Source organism: Myotis lucifugus, unplaced genomic scaffold (genome assembly GCF_000147115.1).
Source record: "Myotis lucifugus unplaced genomic scaffold, Myoluc2.0 scaffold_132, whole genome shotgun sequence".
NCBI classification, from domain to species: Eukaryota; Metazoa; Chordata; class Mammalia; order Chiroptera; family Vespertilionidae; genus Myotis; species Myotis lucifugus.
In genome coordinates this window covers 1438275-1453188 of record NW_005871180.1, presented here as the reverse complement: position 1 = coordinate 1453188, position 14914 = coordinate 1438275, and the positions used below count along the sequence as shown (strand labels likewise).

General features: G+C 43.1%; 1 pseudogene; it reads right to left on the bottom strand.

The window, feature by feature from the left end:
- Positions 1–5783: 5783 nt before the first annotated feature.
- On the bottom strand, positions 5784–5928 carry LOC111827111 (annotated as a pseudogene).
- Between the last annotated feature and the right edge of the window lie 8986 nt (positions 5929–14914).

Genomic DNA, 14914 nt, shown 5'->3' with positions numbered 1-14914 from the left:
GAGAGCTAGCGAGAGCTGAAATGCTGCATGCTGACCAGCGCTTTCCTAGCGCGGGGAAGGGACCTGGCAACGTCGTTGGCTACCTCCCCAAGTGGCCCTGAAATGAACTTCTTAATCCCTTTGTGCCTTTAACCATCCGGCCTTTTGGGCCCTGGACTTGGGCCTTCCCACACTTTCCAATTCATGCTGAAGGGAGACTCTCACCTCATAGAGCTGTCATCCCACCACCACCCCCTCCCGAGACAGGACCCTGGATTCCTTGGTTTAGTTAGAAAAATCATGCCCTAACCTGCACCTTCTACTTCACATCCTCCACCGGGTTCCTTACATCCCTTCCTTTTTTCCATCCCATGCACCTTCTTCCACAGAAATCTGTTTATTGTCTTCATCCGCGTACACCTTAACTTAGCCCTTCTTATTGCTGGCAATGCTTGGCCCATCTCAGGAAAGCTGCCAAAGTGATCCTGTTCTATGTACTTACCCTGACAGCCCACTGGGCAGGCATGTTACCTATTATCATTATTACTCCATCCAAATATAGTGCAGACCTACTGTGTGTTTGATAACCTGCTTAGTTCTGTCAGGGAGACAAGGGTTGACAGACCCTTATCCCTTAAGGACCTTATTTTCATGGGGGTAGGGAGTCAAAGGTCATGTGGTCACCTTCATTTGCTCCTCTTTTTTTCTTTGTTAAAACAAAAGGGTTGCCCCAAAGTCCTTTTGTTCTTTCCCCGTTCATAGTATTGTCCAAAATAATATCTGCTCCCCCCAGCTTCAAGCATCACCACTCTTAGACGTTAAAAAAAAAATAACAAAACCTACATTTGTAGTGAGAAAATGGGGTTGGACAGTTCTCCCACTTCTTTGAACAAATCAGTTAAACTCTCTGAGCTGCAGGTTTTAACAGCAGGGACAGTCAGACACTGATGTCACTGTAGGGACTACTCTGGGGCTGGCCATTATAATTCTGCCCTGCCTACCTTATAGGATGTTTGTTAGAATCAAAGTTATCAGTAGGCAATGGCTATGAGAAGCCCTTTATAAGTAATACAGCGCTACTTACATACAAGATAAAATGTGAGTACTTGTAGGTAACCACACACTCTCCCCTGAGAAGCCCCTGGTTTCATATCTCTGCAGTTGTTCACAAGCACCTTTAAAGTGTCTAAAATCAAGTTCAAAATCCTTCTCCACCCCATGTTGCTTTATTTTTCTCTATTATCTTAGAAATGGCTTTCATATCACTCAGCTACCTCAACCAGAAGTTCATTTATTTAACAAATTTTCATAGACCCAGGCCTAAAAATTTTGAATCTTCATTGATTATGCCTCTCCTTATCACTCCACACGAACCCCTCTACCAGGTCCTGCCCTTGAAAACAATTGTGCTCAAATATTACCTCTTCCCTGGTGCTTTCGAAGGCCTCCTGGTTGAAATTGATCCGTTCACTTCAGTGTTTCCATAGCACTTTATTTCTTCTATAACAGTTCTATTGTACTTAATTGTATGTTAATAATGCAAGACAGTGGGCTTGCTGTGAATGGTAAAAACCTGAATTTAGCGATGACAAAGTGTTGACTGAACCTCCAGGAAAGGGAGATGAACTGTCAGATGAGGTTTCACGTAGGAGAGCAGCAAGCTATGGATGGTTGCACAAGGTGTCACATCTGTTTGGAGTAGACAGAGGCGTAGGCATGAAGATGAAAATCTATGTGATATTTCAGTTGCGGAGACATGTGGCTTTTAAAGGATAGACTTTCCCCCCAGCAGTATTGAAATATAATTGACATTTAAGTTTGGGTAAGTTTAAGGTGTACAACTTGATTATTTGATGAAGTCTATAGTGTGAAATGATTACCACAATAAGGTTAGTTAACACCTCCATCACACATAATTCCCATTTGTGTGTGTGTGTGTGTGTGTGTGTGTGTTCCTGTGTAATGAGAACATTTAAGATTTACTCTGTTAGCAACTTTCAAGAATATAATACAGTATGGTTAAAGGACAGAATTTTTGGTGGTTTCACCTGTTTCGAATGACATTTAATATAATAGGTCATTAAATGATTTTGCTAATTACCTTTCACACTAACTTTGTATTCTGCACAGGGTGTGTATGATGCAGGACTGCTAGAGTCACACAAATGATCTCAGACAGAACCTAATCCAGTTCTCAAATTATATACATAAGACAACTGAGATCTAGAGAAATGTAAGTGATTTCCTGACTTGTTGGGAGACAAACCCTTAGAAGGCAGGATCCATTTTGTACTTACGCCCTGTCCTGCCCATGAACCTGTCACACTCCCTTGCCCATAGCACCTGTGGCAAAGTTTTGATAAATGAAATAAAAAAGGAGGCCCCGGTCACATAGCTCAATTGGTTGGAGCATTGTCAGGATATGCCAAGATTTCGGGTTCCATCCCCTGTCAGGGCATATACAAGAGTCAGCCAATGAATGCATAAATAAGTGGAACAGCAAATTGATGTCTCTCTCTCCCCCCCCCCCCACTCCCTCCTTTCCTCTCTCTTTCTAAAAATAAATTTTTAGAAATAAAAATAAAACCACAAGACTTTTTTTTAAAGAAAGAAAGAAAAAAAGGAATTTTCCTCTCTCACAACAAAGTTACAAATAAAGATTCCACACCGGGACATGCTTGTGCAAGGTTCCATCAGAAACACTATGCTGAGAAATTAAGTTAGGTTAGACGTCATATTTAAACTTGAGGGTTAAATACTATGTGGAGTTAGCAACCTAGCAGTTTGATCACTGTTTTCCTTTCGAGTTTGTATGATAATAAAACAATGCACATGTCCTTAGTTCAGTGCCTGATTCAGGCAGCTTATGTTGTCAATGGTTGAGGCACTCCAACCACCAGCATTCAACAAAGGTTGTGACCAGAGGCCTGGCTGGAGGAAGAAAAGCAAGGAAGTTCCACTTCAGGATGAGCAAGTAGTCGTGCCAGGCAAGGAGGGTGCTACGCCCGTCCCTTTCATCCAGCCAGTGGGGCGTTCATCCAGGTGTCAGAGAGCCATCTCAGCTGCAGGGAATGCCCCCACAGCCAAGTTCACGAGAAAGGAAGAAGGAAATGTTGGCAAGATTGAAAGGTTTCCAATACTGATATGTTTCTGTTTGAGGTCACTTTTTTAAACTTTATTTTACTGTAACGAACTTTATTTACTATCCTAGAAGGATATGGTAAAAGTGTTATGTTGACTAAGGTATGCAGTACCAGAAAGGGATGTTAAAATAGGGTGGATTCCCTGTTTTGTTTTGTTTTCCATCAAAAATATACTTCTTCAATTGAATAATTCCAATTAGAATCCTTCCTTGAGAAGAGGAATTCAGTAATGTTCTTAGTGCTGTTTGGAAGCTCTTATGCTTTTCATTGCTCTGTGAGGAGATCTGAGCAAGATGTGGGACATTCAGTCTTTTGCAGTATTTCCAGAGCCTTGCCTTGAAAATGGTATTATTGTAGAAGACTAATATTAAAGTGTACTAGAGGCCCAATGCACAAAGATTCATGCAAGAATGGGCCTTCCTTCCACTGGCTGCCTGCACCGCCTTCGCTCTGGCTGGAGCAGCCTTTCTGCCTTTGTTCAGGCCCGGAGCTGCCTTTCCACCTTCCCATGCTGCCCAGAGGCCTGGAGCGCCAGTGGTGGTGCGGAACACCCCCGGGCACTCGGCGCCTGTGTATGCAAATTAACCCGCCATCTTTGTTGGGTTGATTTGCATACTCACTCCTGGTTGGCTGGTGGGAGTTGTGAAGGTACGGTCAGTTTGCATCTTTCTCTTTTATTAGTGTAGCTATACAGTCAGACCCAGTCAAAATGCAATAAATGGGGTCCAAGAATTCCAACTGTGACATGTGAGTTACTTTTGGGGGGCAGTGGACTTTGTAGACATGCTGGAGCACAGCTTGCCATCTGGGAGTTTTGAGGGTCTGTGCTGTCCAAACCCCTCCTGGACAGGCTGGCAGGGGTTGTCCACCCATCTGAAACATTGATGATCATTCTTTTGGCTTCTGCAGCTGGCTGGGACCTCCAGGACAGTGGCAGCAATCCAAGAACCTACCACTTAGTTGGCAGCTATTTTGTTGGCCTGACTTGGAGAGATCAGACTGGGAAAACAATGGGAGTAAAGTAGCTCACACAGGGTGACCATGCCCCAGCCTGCCTTGCCTTCCCCTCCACTCCCCAAGCAGAGGATGAGAACATTAGCAGCTCCCTTAGAAGACAACAGGAGTCAATCTCCATGGCATCATATCTTTATATATATATGCCTTTATAATAGAAATAGAAAGTTCCAACGTTGGGAGAGCAATGAAATGAATGATAGTAGATCCATGTGGCAGAGTTATAGTGTGACCAATAAAAAATGGTATTTTCACACAAAAAATGTAATGACAAAATGATCATAATGTTAATATAAAATTTTAAAAAAGGATACCAAATTGTATACTGATATGGTTTTATATAAAACTAGAGGCCCAGTGCACAAGATTTGTGCACTCAAGGGGGTTCCTCAGCCCGGCCTGTGCCCTCTCACAGTTTGGGAGCCCTTGGGGGATGTCCAACTGACGGCTTAGGCCCACTCCCCCTGTGTGAGCTCCTTTACTCCCATTCTTCTCCCAGTCTGATCTCCCCAAGTCAGGCCATGGGAGTGGGCTTAAACAGGCAGTCGGACATCCTTAGTGTTGCCGTGAAGGTGGAAGAGGCTCCTGCCACCGCCACTGTGCTCGCCAGCCGTGAGCCTGGCTTCTGGGCTTCTGGCTGAGTGGCACTCCCCCTGTGGGAGCACACTGACCACCAGGAGGGCAGCTTCTGCATTGAGCGTCTGCCCCCTGGTGGTCAGTGTGTGTCATAATGTCCGGTCGTTCTCCTGTTCGGTTGATTTGCATATTACCCTTTCATTATATAGGATGTGTTTGTATATATACATGTAAAAGACTAAAGGAAAATACATCATACTTTCAATTGGGATATAACAGGGGTGCACTTTGGATTATGGATGATATTTAAAATATATATTTTTGCATTTTCATTACTTTCATAATAATTTTTTAAATGTAGCCATTTTCCCTGCTTAAAAATTAGCACCGTAATGGCACTTGCACACTAGCCAGGTTCCTATGAGAGAATAGCCTTTTAAGTTGCTTCTTGCTGTTTATTATAGTTACTATCGAACTAAGTTGGCAGCTCCCCGAGTTCACAGCATCCTTAAATAAAAGGAAGGCTACAAATATGAAGAAAATAGGAGTAATGTTGTTCTATCTAGTAGGCATCATATCCCGAATGCTTAGGGCCTATGACTTCTTCTTCCTTTTTTTGTTTTGTTTTGTTTAGGAAAAAAGTTGAGATCAGAAAAACAAAAAAATGCAAAAGAAAACTGCAAAATTAATATTAACATTTTATTAAATGTCTGTAAAAGATAACATAATACTGTCAGGTTTACTTAATTTAAATATAGTATCAAAAATTTCATTTCATTCACAAGCAATTTTAGTTCGCTTTTTTAAAAATCCTTAGCTGAGGATATTTTTCCATTGGTTTTTAGAGAGCGTGGGAGGGAGAGAGACAGGGAGAGAAACTCTGATGTGAGAGAGATACACTGATTGATTGCCTTCACACATGCCCCGACAAGGGCTGAGGATCAACCCTGCAACCTAGGTACGTGCTCTTGACAGCAATTGAACCCAGGACCCTTCAGCCCCCAGGCGGACACTCTTTCCGCTGAGTCAAACCGGCTAGAGCAAGTCAACTTTTCTCTTTTTTTTCTTTTTTTATGTGCCTCAGGCATGAAACAGCTCTGGCCACCGACACAGGCATCAAGCTAGGATGAACTAAGGACTGTACATCTGCTTTGCCCCTGACTGATATAAGAGCAACACCACCAATCAGGTGTCTCCTTGCCCATTGCCAGGGGGTAAGTTAACTTTTCTTATTTTGCAAGTATACATAATGATTGATAAAAAGATAATAGCCAATCAAAAATTAAATATTCGTCATAGACAAAAATTCCAACAGCAAAATCATACAGAAATCTTTTCTAATTTACAGCAAGAGTGTTGTATTAAATGTAGGCTCTGAATTCCTTTTAATATGTGTGGCACAATGAGGGGGGTGGAGCCTCCAACACTCAGATGCCCAGCGCTGAAGGGAGTCTTTCAAATGCTGAGGAAGAAGGGAGGTTTTATTCTTTGTTGGTCAACAATGTCCATACAAATCGCTGTGACCTTCAGAAGGCAAAGCTGAATGAGAAGACCAGATGAACCAGAAGATGTTAGCCTGAGCCTTTTTGTCCTGGCAAAGGAAGAAAGCAAGATGTCCTGAGCAGGAAGCCAGGGGGCCACAGCTATGTGGAGGCTGGGGAGGATCCTCTGGGAGGAAACCCAGAGAGATGCCTGCGAATTTGCCCCAAACCCTTATGGCTGCTGTGCGAGTTAAGTCTGGCTATTGTTAAAGGGGTTTGTAGTTTCCTCAGGTATTTGTTTTCACTGACACTTCAGAAAAGATGCATTCATGCCACTACTTATTGCTTGCACCTACTATGTGCCAACTATTAGTAACATGCTAGGTACTGGATTTCTAGGAAAGATTTCTGCCCTCAGAGAGCTCACAGTCTGAGAAGATATAGAGTGGAAGAGTGTAAACAGATACTCCTATAATTACAGAGTGTGGGAAGGGATCTGAAGAATAATAAACCCAGTGCAGTAATAGAAAATACTCAGAGTGTGAGAAAAAAACCTCTCCAAGGAGGAGACACATAGGGCCGCAAAATGGGAAGCAGCAGCCAAGAAAAGAATGGGGCCAACAGCGACCTGGAGAGAGGGCCGATCCAGCGTGAGAACTTCGGTTCAGAACTCAGAGGAAGCCCGCATTGGCAAAACAGGCGGAGGTCAGGTCACCGAGACCCTGAAAGAATCTGAATTTTATTCTAAGTGCAATGGGAAACTTGGACGCTGAGAATTTGCTTATAAAAAATCTCAGTGGCTCCTATGTGAATTGTAGGAGTAGATCAGAGGAACAGAACTGCCAACGTTGGGAAGACAAAGAAATGTTTACAGGAATCCAGGTAAGACATGATGGTGGCTTCAACTACAGTCTTGATAATAAAGACAAGGGGGGAAAAGGAATAATTCATCTTTAAGGAGCAGTAATGTTTTAATGTAGATGGGAGTGGAGAAAGGGCCAACTCGGCCTCATGGCTAAAGGGGCACCGAGTGGAAGTTCTCACTCATCATTTGTTCTTTTTAACATTCCTGTAATCAAGGGGCACCCTGTTGCTCTCAATGAGAAGGCACCTAAAGAGAAATGTCCCCCAAAACATGCTTTAATGGAGGTGTTTTCATTCTAAAATATAGTGTATGCTTCATTGATGCTACAGTAAAGAGCTGGAGAAATAACTGATGTGTATATTTGAGACACATCCAAAGAAATGTAACTTGAGGTCAGCATAAGGAAAATGATCACAGCATAAGGCTGTGTCTGAGAGCCAGAGAAGGGATGCTTCTGATGGTGTCCACTGCCCTGAAAAAAACCCAAACAATAACCTTGAGAGTTCACAAAGGGCAAAGGCTTTGTATCCTGGTCCTAACCAGCGTCTGAGCTGGTTAACCCCAGTCCGTCTGCCTGGGGGAAGAATTGAAGTGGAAGAGGAACAAGGGGTCCCGGAGAGCATCCCATTCCTACCCAGGCTGCTTCTACTTCCTCCACACCTCTCTCAGTTCCTGAAATGTAAGCAGAAGTAGCCCCAGCGCGATGGGTCAGGAGGTGTGCAGTAATGGCATCCCTCAGACGTGTCTGTGTTCCTCAATCCCCTCCTCCCAAACCTGGGGGCCTCCACGTTAGCATCCTGATTTTACCCCAGAGAGTAATATAGAAACCTGCAAATCCACTGAACGTTCCATGTCATTTGTACAAAGACCTCAAAGCCCTCTGCCGGAGTTTTCTCTCGGGTTGGAGTTTGGGTGCTGCTTACTTTCCGTCATAATGATCTAGTGTCCATTCTGTCACCCCAGACATCCCTTAGTCACTTTCTCAAGGCTCTTAAACTTGAGAGGGGCGGAGGTGGACTTCATGGGTTACTTAGACTTAGAGGAGTACCCTTAAATTCCCTTATGTATTTTTAGTGCCAGCTAACATTCAAATATTGCACTAAAAGGAAGCTATCAATGAAATCATTGTTACATAAAATTTGGGGCCTGAATTTTAAAGATAGGAAGGAGGCTGTTGATCATCCATAATATTCATGCCCTTTGCTTGTGCTTTCATCTTAAATATGACCTGGTTCTTTCTTAGAGAGCAGAAAAAAAAACTTTCAATAAGTAATCCTGCTTTTCCTTTATTAATTTGGGCTCTTTCTGATTTAGCTTCCATATTCAAATTTGAAGTAGGTCATAATAGTGCAATTTTAAAACTTGATACAATAGAGCTTAAGGATGAGTCTGAAATCTGAAGCAGGTTTATTATCATTTTTTCCTCATTCATTTATCACATATGTTTTGAGAAGATTCTGGGCACAAAGGTGGATAAGACAGATTCCTTACCCTTGAGGAACTCAGTTTAGTGGAGAAGTCAAAACCCCGAGCCAGTCATCTTCAACATTATATAGTGCACATGCTACAGCAAGACTATAGGGGTGCATGGAGGAAGACCACCCACTCAGCCTCTGAGGGGAGCGTGGTCCTGCAATGATGGTGCTTGAGTTAAAAAAAAAGTTTATGCGGTGTGATCACAGTATCTTTTAATGTGATTGTTATATTTACACAAAAGTCAAATGTATTCCTATAAAAATTTCAACCAAGAAGGGCATGGACCGAAAAGGGAAAGTCTGCCCTCCCCTTCCTCTCTGCTCTCATTTGCATAGATGGGAATATGCTGTACACATTGTTGTCTGACTTGCTTCCTTCTGCTTTGCATTGGAGATCTTTCCATACTAGAGCAGCAGGACTGACTTCACTATTACAAATCTCGAGTATACAAAACTGCCATTTTCTCAATTCATCCTGCACTTCATTTAGCGCTGAGCTCCGTGCTTAGCTGAATAGTAGAGAACTTGAGTCCTTCCTTGATAAACACAGTCAATTCTGAGGGTTTTTTTCTCAGTTTCTGATAGGTAAATACTCAGTGAAAGTAAATTCTCCTCTCCCTAGGGGTAACCAGGGCTGGGGCAGGAGGTTTGCACATTGTGGCTTGGGGGTGGAGACTATTGAAGGATTGTGGGCATCCTCATCTCCTGGGATGCACTGAGATGACCTCCATTACTCCACGGTCTCTTCTAGTGGAGCCCCAGGCTCTAGAAACTTCTCAGCCCAACTCCCATTCCCTTCAGATCTGCTCCCCCCCCCCCCGCCCCCCTCAGTCCCCTCTGCCTCCCTAAATGTCCCCAGGGGCTTTGGGCTGCCCCAGCCCTGCCATCTGGAACCTTAGTCAGTCAGTACTACTCCATGCCCTGGTCCCGCCTGGTTCTTTCCTGTGAGGATTTCAGGGACACACCTGATAACTGAAGCCGAGATCTTTCTGATCTGGGACACCTCCTGACCCACACCAGGGGCCTATTCTGAAGCTCTCCTACTCTGAGAAAGTCTCCCAGTTACATCTTCTAAAAGGCATGTGTTCATCCCAAACTATTATTTAAGGGATAAACTTTATGCTCAAATCCATTGGGTACTTGGCTTTTGGCTACACAAAAACCTTCTTACACTTTTTTTTTTTTCAATTTAGTTCTTGAAAGCAAATGCCTTGGCTTTCAAGATTGTTATCTTCACAATGGTTTTCAGGGACCTTTTTTTGGAAGCAAAAGCCAAAGATTTTCGCTTTACATTTTCTGTCGTTTGGCCTTTCTCTGGGCAATTGGCATCAGCATTGTCTTTGACAAGACATATATCAAGCAGAGATCATAGTGGAACCCACTCTAAATGGTTGTTGTGAAGATTAATGTAATTAAAACACATAACACATTGTGGTGCTTTCTACAATGCCCAATAGTAGTTGTAGTGCTCATAGTACATGCTCAATAAATGTTACCATTATTAGTCATTTATTTAACAAATATTTATTGAGCAACTACTATGTGACAGACCCAGGATAAATGAATAAAACAGATTAAAATACCTGTCCTTGTGGAGATTTCAAAGTACAAAAATATAAAGCATGTTAGATGCGGGGGGAAAAACAAAGGAGAAACATAATGCAGGAAGGGGGAAAGGTAGTGTTGGAGAGAACTGGCAATGTTAGATAGTATGACCAAAGAAAACCTCACTGGGAGACATTTGAGTATTAGCCTGAAGGAGGAAGGGAACCTGCAAGGCAGGTAACTGTAGGAAGAGTATTCTAGGCAAGTACACAGTCTCCAATGCAGAAGGTTGAAAGGAATTACTGAGATTGGAAAGCCATGGGATTGAGACAGCATAGAGACCTAGGCCCGGGATAGTGGATAAGAGAAACCACAGAGCTGGGCCACCTTGCCACACCCTGCCCCCTGCCGGAATACCAGGTGGCCAGAAAAAAAACACTGATAAGTCAACCACAAGAATGCAAATACCCCTCCACTTCCTATGAAAAATATCTTATCTCCCTTCTAGCCACTTTCTAGCAGATGTCAAAACCACTGTTCTGCATGTGCTATACAACCTTCCTGCGGTGCTCCCATTGAGACACGCTGCCATCGTGCCCCCACAGCAAAGGCATGGAAAGAGTTGCCAAGCAACCTGACAGAGGAGGAAGTAACCCTGGCATGGAAAATTCCACTCCCGCACTCTTCACAAGCCCACCTTTTCCCATAAGACGGCTTTGTCTCCAGCTTATGAAAGCAGCCAAGCTGAGTCAGCCCCAGAGCCAGGTCAGAGGACCTTCCTTTACTCTGTGCTGCCTCCCCTGTGCTCAAGCATACGCTTAATAAAATCTGTCTGAAAATTTCTCTGGGGTTTCCTTTTGATTTCTACCTTGGGGAACCCAAGATCTTAATGCCAGTAACAGGGTTATGTTATAAAATATTACCCCACAACTTATCTATAGAACATCACTCTTTTTTTTTATTTTTTTTTTATTCTTTTTTTAAAAAAATATTATAATAAGTATTACAAAGGGTATTACATATGTGTCCTTCCCCCACCCCCCGCCCTTGACAATCCCTGCCCTCCCTTACCGCCCAGTGTCTTATGTCCATTAGTTATGCTTATATGCTTCATAAAATCTGTCTGAAAATTTCTCTGGGGTTTCCTTTTGATTTCTACCTTGGGGAACCCAAGATCTGCAGTTTGACAATCAGTTTGAGGCAGCTCTGCCTCTGTATCTATTATTGTAGAACATCACTTTTTAACTGCTTCAAGATTCCACGGTATAGCCTGGCTGGTGTGGCTCAGTGGTTGAACGTCACCTATGAACCAGGAGGTCACGGTTCAATTCCTGGTTGGGGCATATGCCTAGGTTGTAGGCTTGATCCCCAGTGTGGGGCATGCAGGAGGCAGCCTATCAATGACCGTCTCTCATAACTGATGTTTCTATCTCTCTCACCCTCTTCATTTCTCTCTGAAATCAATACAAAAACATATTTGAAAAGAGAATCCATGGTATATTACTGGTTGGCAAACTATTTCCTGAGGGACAAGTATGGCTGGCCACCTGTTTTTGAGAATAAAGTTTCATGGAAACACACCCATACTCATCAGTTACATGTTGTCTATGGCTGCTTGATGCCACAACAGCAAAGTCAAATAGCTATACCGTACGACCTACAGAACCTAAAATAACTACTATCTGACTCTTTACTGAAAAATGTTTGCTGACTCCTGGTATAGAGATATTATTGCTTATTCAACTAGTCCCCTATGCTCATCAAATTATGTTATACTAGAGGCCCGGTGCACAAAATTTGTGCCCTGGGGGGGGGGGGGTTGTCCCTCAGCCCAACCTGCACCCTCTCCAATCTGGGACCCTCAAGGGATGTCCGACTGCCGGTTTAGACCCCATCCCACAGAGATTGGGCCTAAACCGGCAGTCGGACATCCCTCTCACAATCCATGACTGCTGGCTCCTAACTGCTTCTGCCTGCCAGCCTGATCACCCCCTAACTGCTCCCCTGCTGACCTGATCGCCCACAACTGCCCTCCCCTGCCAGCCATCTTGTGGTGGCCATCTTGTGACATTGTCAGGGTGGCCATCTTATAACGACATAGGAGCAGCCATCTTTTGTGGCAGCCATCTTGTGATGACGTGGGGGTGGACATCTTGTGACGACATGGGCATGCCATCGTGTGATGATGTGAGGGCGTGATGGTCACCTAGGCTTTTATTAGTATAGACTAGAAGCCCGATGCACAAAATTCATGCAAGGGGCTCAGCCCCTGCCCACCATGGTGGCTGCTTCTGCCTCGGCCCCCGCAGTCCTGGCTTCATCTGGAAGGTTGTCCAGAAGGATGTCTGGAAGGCCGTCTGGAAAGACATCTGGTCTAATTAGCATATTACGTTTTTATTATTATCAATTCTTTTGGTTGCAAGATTTACAAATTTGTTTTAAACTAGTTGTAGCAAAATAAGGGAAATTAATGGCTTATTGAAGTGGAAGATTCAGGCCTAGCTGGATGTGGAGACTGAATGATTGCTTCACAGATCAATATTTTCATTTCTTGATCAGCCTTTGTATGTGTTTTGGTTTTATTCCACTGACTAGCCCCTTCCATATACCAGTGTCTATCTATGTGTATCACTTCCATGACAGGTCTCTAATACATAGACATATATAGAAACATTTGTTTTGAGGGGTTGGCCCATGAGATTATGGAGGCTGAGGAGTCTCATGACCAGCCCAGGAAAGCTGGTGGTGTAGTTCCAGGCTAAGGCAGCAGGCCTGAGAACCCAGACACCATTGGTCTAACTCCCAGTGTGAGTCTGAAGGCCTGTGAACCAGGAGCACTGATGTCCAAGGGCAGGCAGGAGAAGGTGGTTGTCCTAGCTCAAGCAGAGAACAAATTCGCCCTTCCTCAGCCTTTTTGCTTTATTCAGGATGCCTACCCACATTGGTGAGGTAATCTTCTTTATTCAGTCTATTGATTCAAATGCTAATGTCTTCTGGAAACACCCTCACAGACAGTCCAGGAAATAATGTTTTCCCAGCTAACTGGCCATCCCTTAGTCCAGTCAAATTGACACAGAAAATTAACCATCTCAGGGTAACTGTGATTGACAGCCCCACATGCGCAGAGATGGAAAGAGGTGATTCCCCAAGGGAAGGGAAGCAGATTCCAAGACACTATATGTACTGTTGTTTGCAGTTTTTCCACATTAAAAACATTTCAGTGAACTGCTTTATATATATATTTTATACAAATGTCCTACTATTTTTCAAAGGCAGGTACATAGATGTGGAATTGATAGGTTATGGCAAATTGCTTTCCAAAAATGCTTTACCAATTTACATTTTGACACTGTATGAAAATCCTATTTTCCCACTCCCTCATCAACCCTGGATGCTATCAGGCTTTAAAAATGTTGCCAACCCAATGAACAAAAGAGAACCTTTGATTTTTTTTTTTAATTGTATTTCCCTAATTAGGACTGGGGTAAGGCATATTTTTATGTTCAGTGACTATTGCAGGTGCCGAGATAGAGATTAGGATGCAGGAAATTACTAGGGAATGCTCTTTTGATTAGCACATAGTTCTCTGGAGTTATGCTGGCCTTTGGAATTGTCCTGAGTTCAGGCGAGGTGGCCAGGCCCTTATACCCTTGCTTCCCAAAGTCATTGGATGAGAGCTGCCCTGGAGATGTGCATGTCCCTGGGTGAGGTGACTCTTTTCCACTGAGTAACACCCAGAGAGGGCTGACAGCTGAGGGCAGTCAGCAACCCTCTCAGCAGCTGGGGGGATAAGTCCTTCAGGACTGGAGCACAGCACAGCATGCATCACACTGTGTTTGTTAATTTGTGAATTGCCTGTTCATAGTCTTTCTGTTTTCTTATTAATTTGTAGTGATGCTTTATTCTGGGTATTAATCATTTTTACATGATATGTGTTGCAAATATTTTATCTCAGTCTATCGCCGGTGTTTTCAACATCATTAAAGGGTCATTTATTTTAAAGACCTATTGCGTTTTTTTGATTATCAAATTTGTCTATTTCTCTAAGGTTAAAAAATAAATTTTAGCCAAAGCCGGTTTGGCTCAGTGGATGGAGCGTCGGCCTGCGGACTGAGGGGTCCCGGGTTCGGTTCCGGTCAAGGGCATGTACCTGGGTTGCGGGCACCTCCCCCGTGGGAGATGTGCAGGAGGCGGCTCATCGATGTTTCTCTCCCATCGATGTTTCTAGCTGTCTATCTCTCTCCCTTCCTCTCTGTAAAAAAAATCAATAAAATATATTTAAAAAAAAATAAATAAATAAATTTTATATTTTCTTTGAATACTTTTATGCTTCTTTCTTAAGATATGTTTTTATTGAATTTTTAGAGAAAAAGGAAGGGAGAGGGATAGAGAAATAGAAACATCCATGGAGAGAATCAACATGGATTGGTTGCCTCTGCAGGTCCCCTACAGGGGATTGAACCTGCAACCAGGGCATGTGCCCTGACCAGGAATCCAACTGGTGACCTCTTGGTGCATGGGTTGACACTCAACCACTGAGCCACACAGGCCAAGCTATGCTTCTTTTTTTTAATGTCTAGTTTTTCAATTCCTTCGAAGTTTATTTGTTCATGGTAAGAGGTAGTGTCCAAGCAACATATATTTAATAGAGTATTCTCTATAGATAGAGGTAGAAGGGTATGCATATTAGAATTTAAATTTTTATTTAGATAGGAAAATTTTTAACTCTGCAATTCTAGTGATCTATTACCTATTTTTCTTTTAATACCTCATTTTAAAATCACTGTATTTTTATATTTTGGTTATAGTTTGGTTATATCTTATTAGTTATATCTT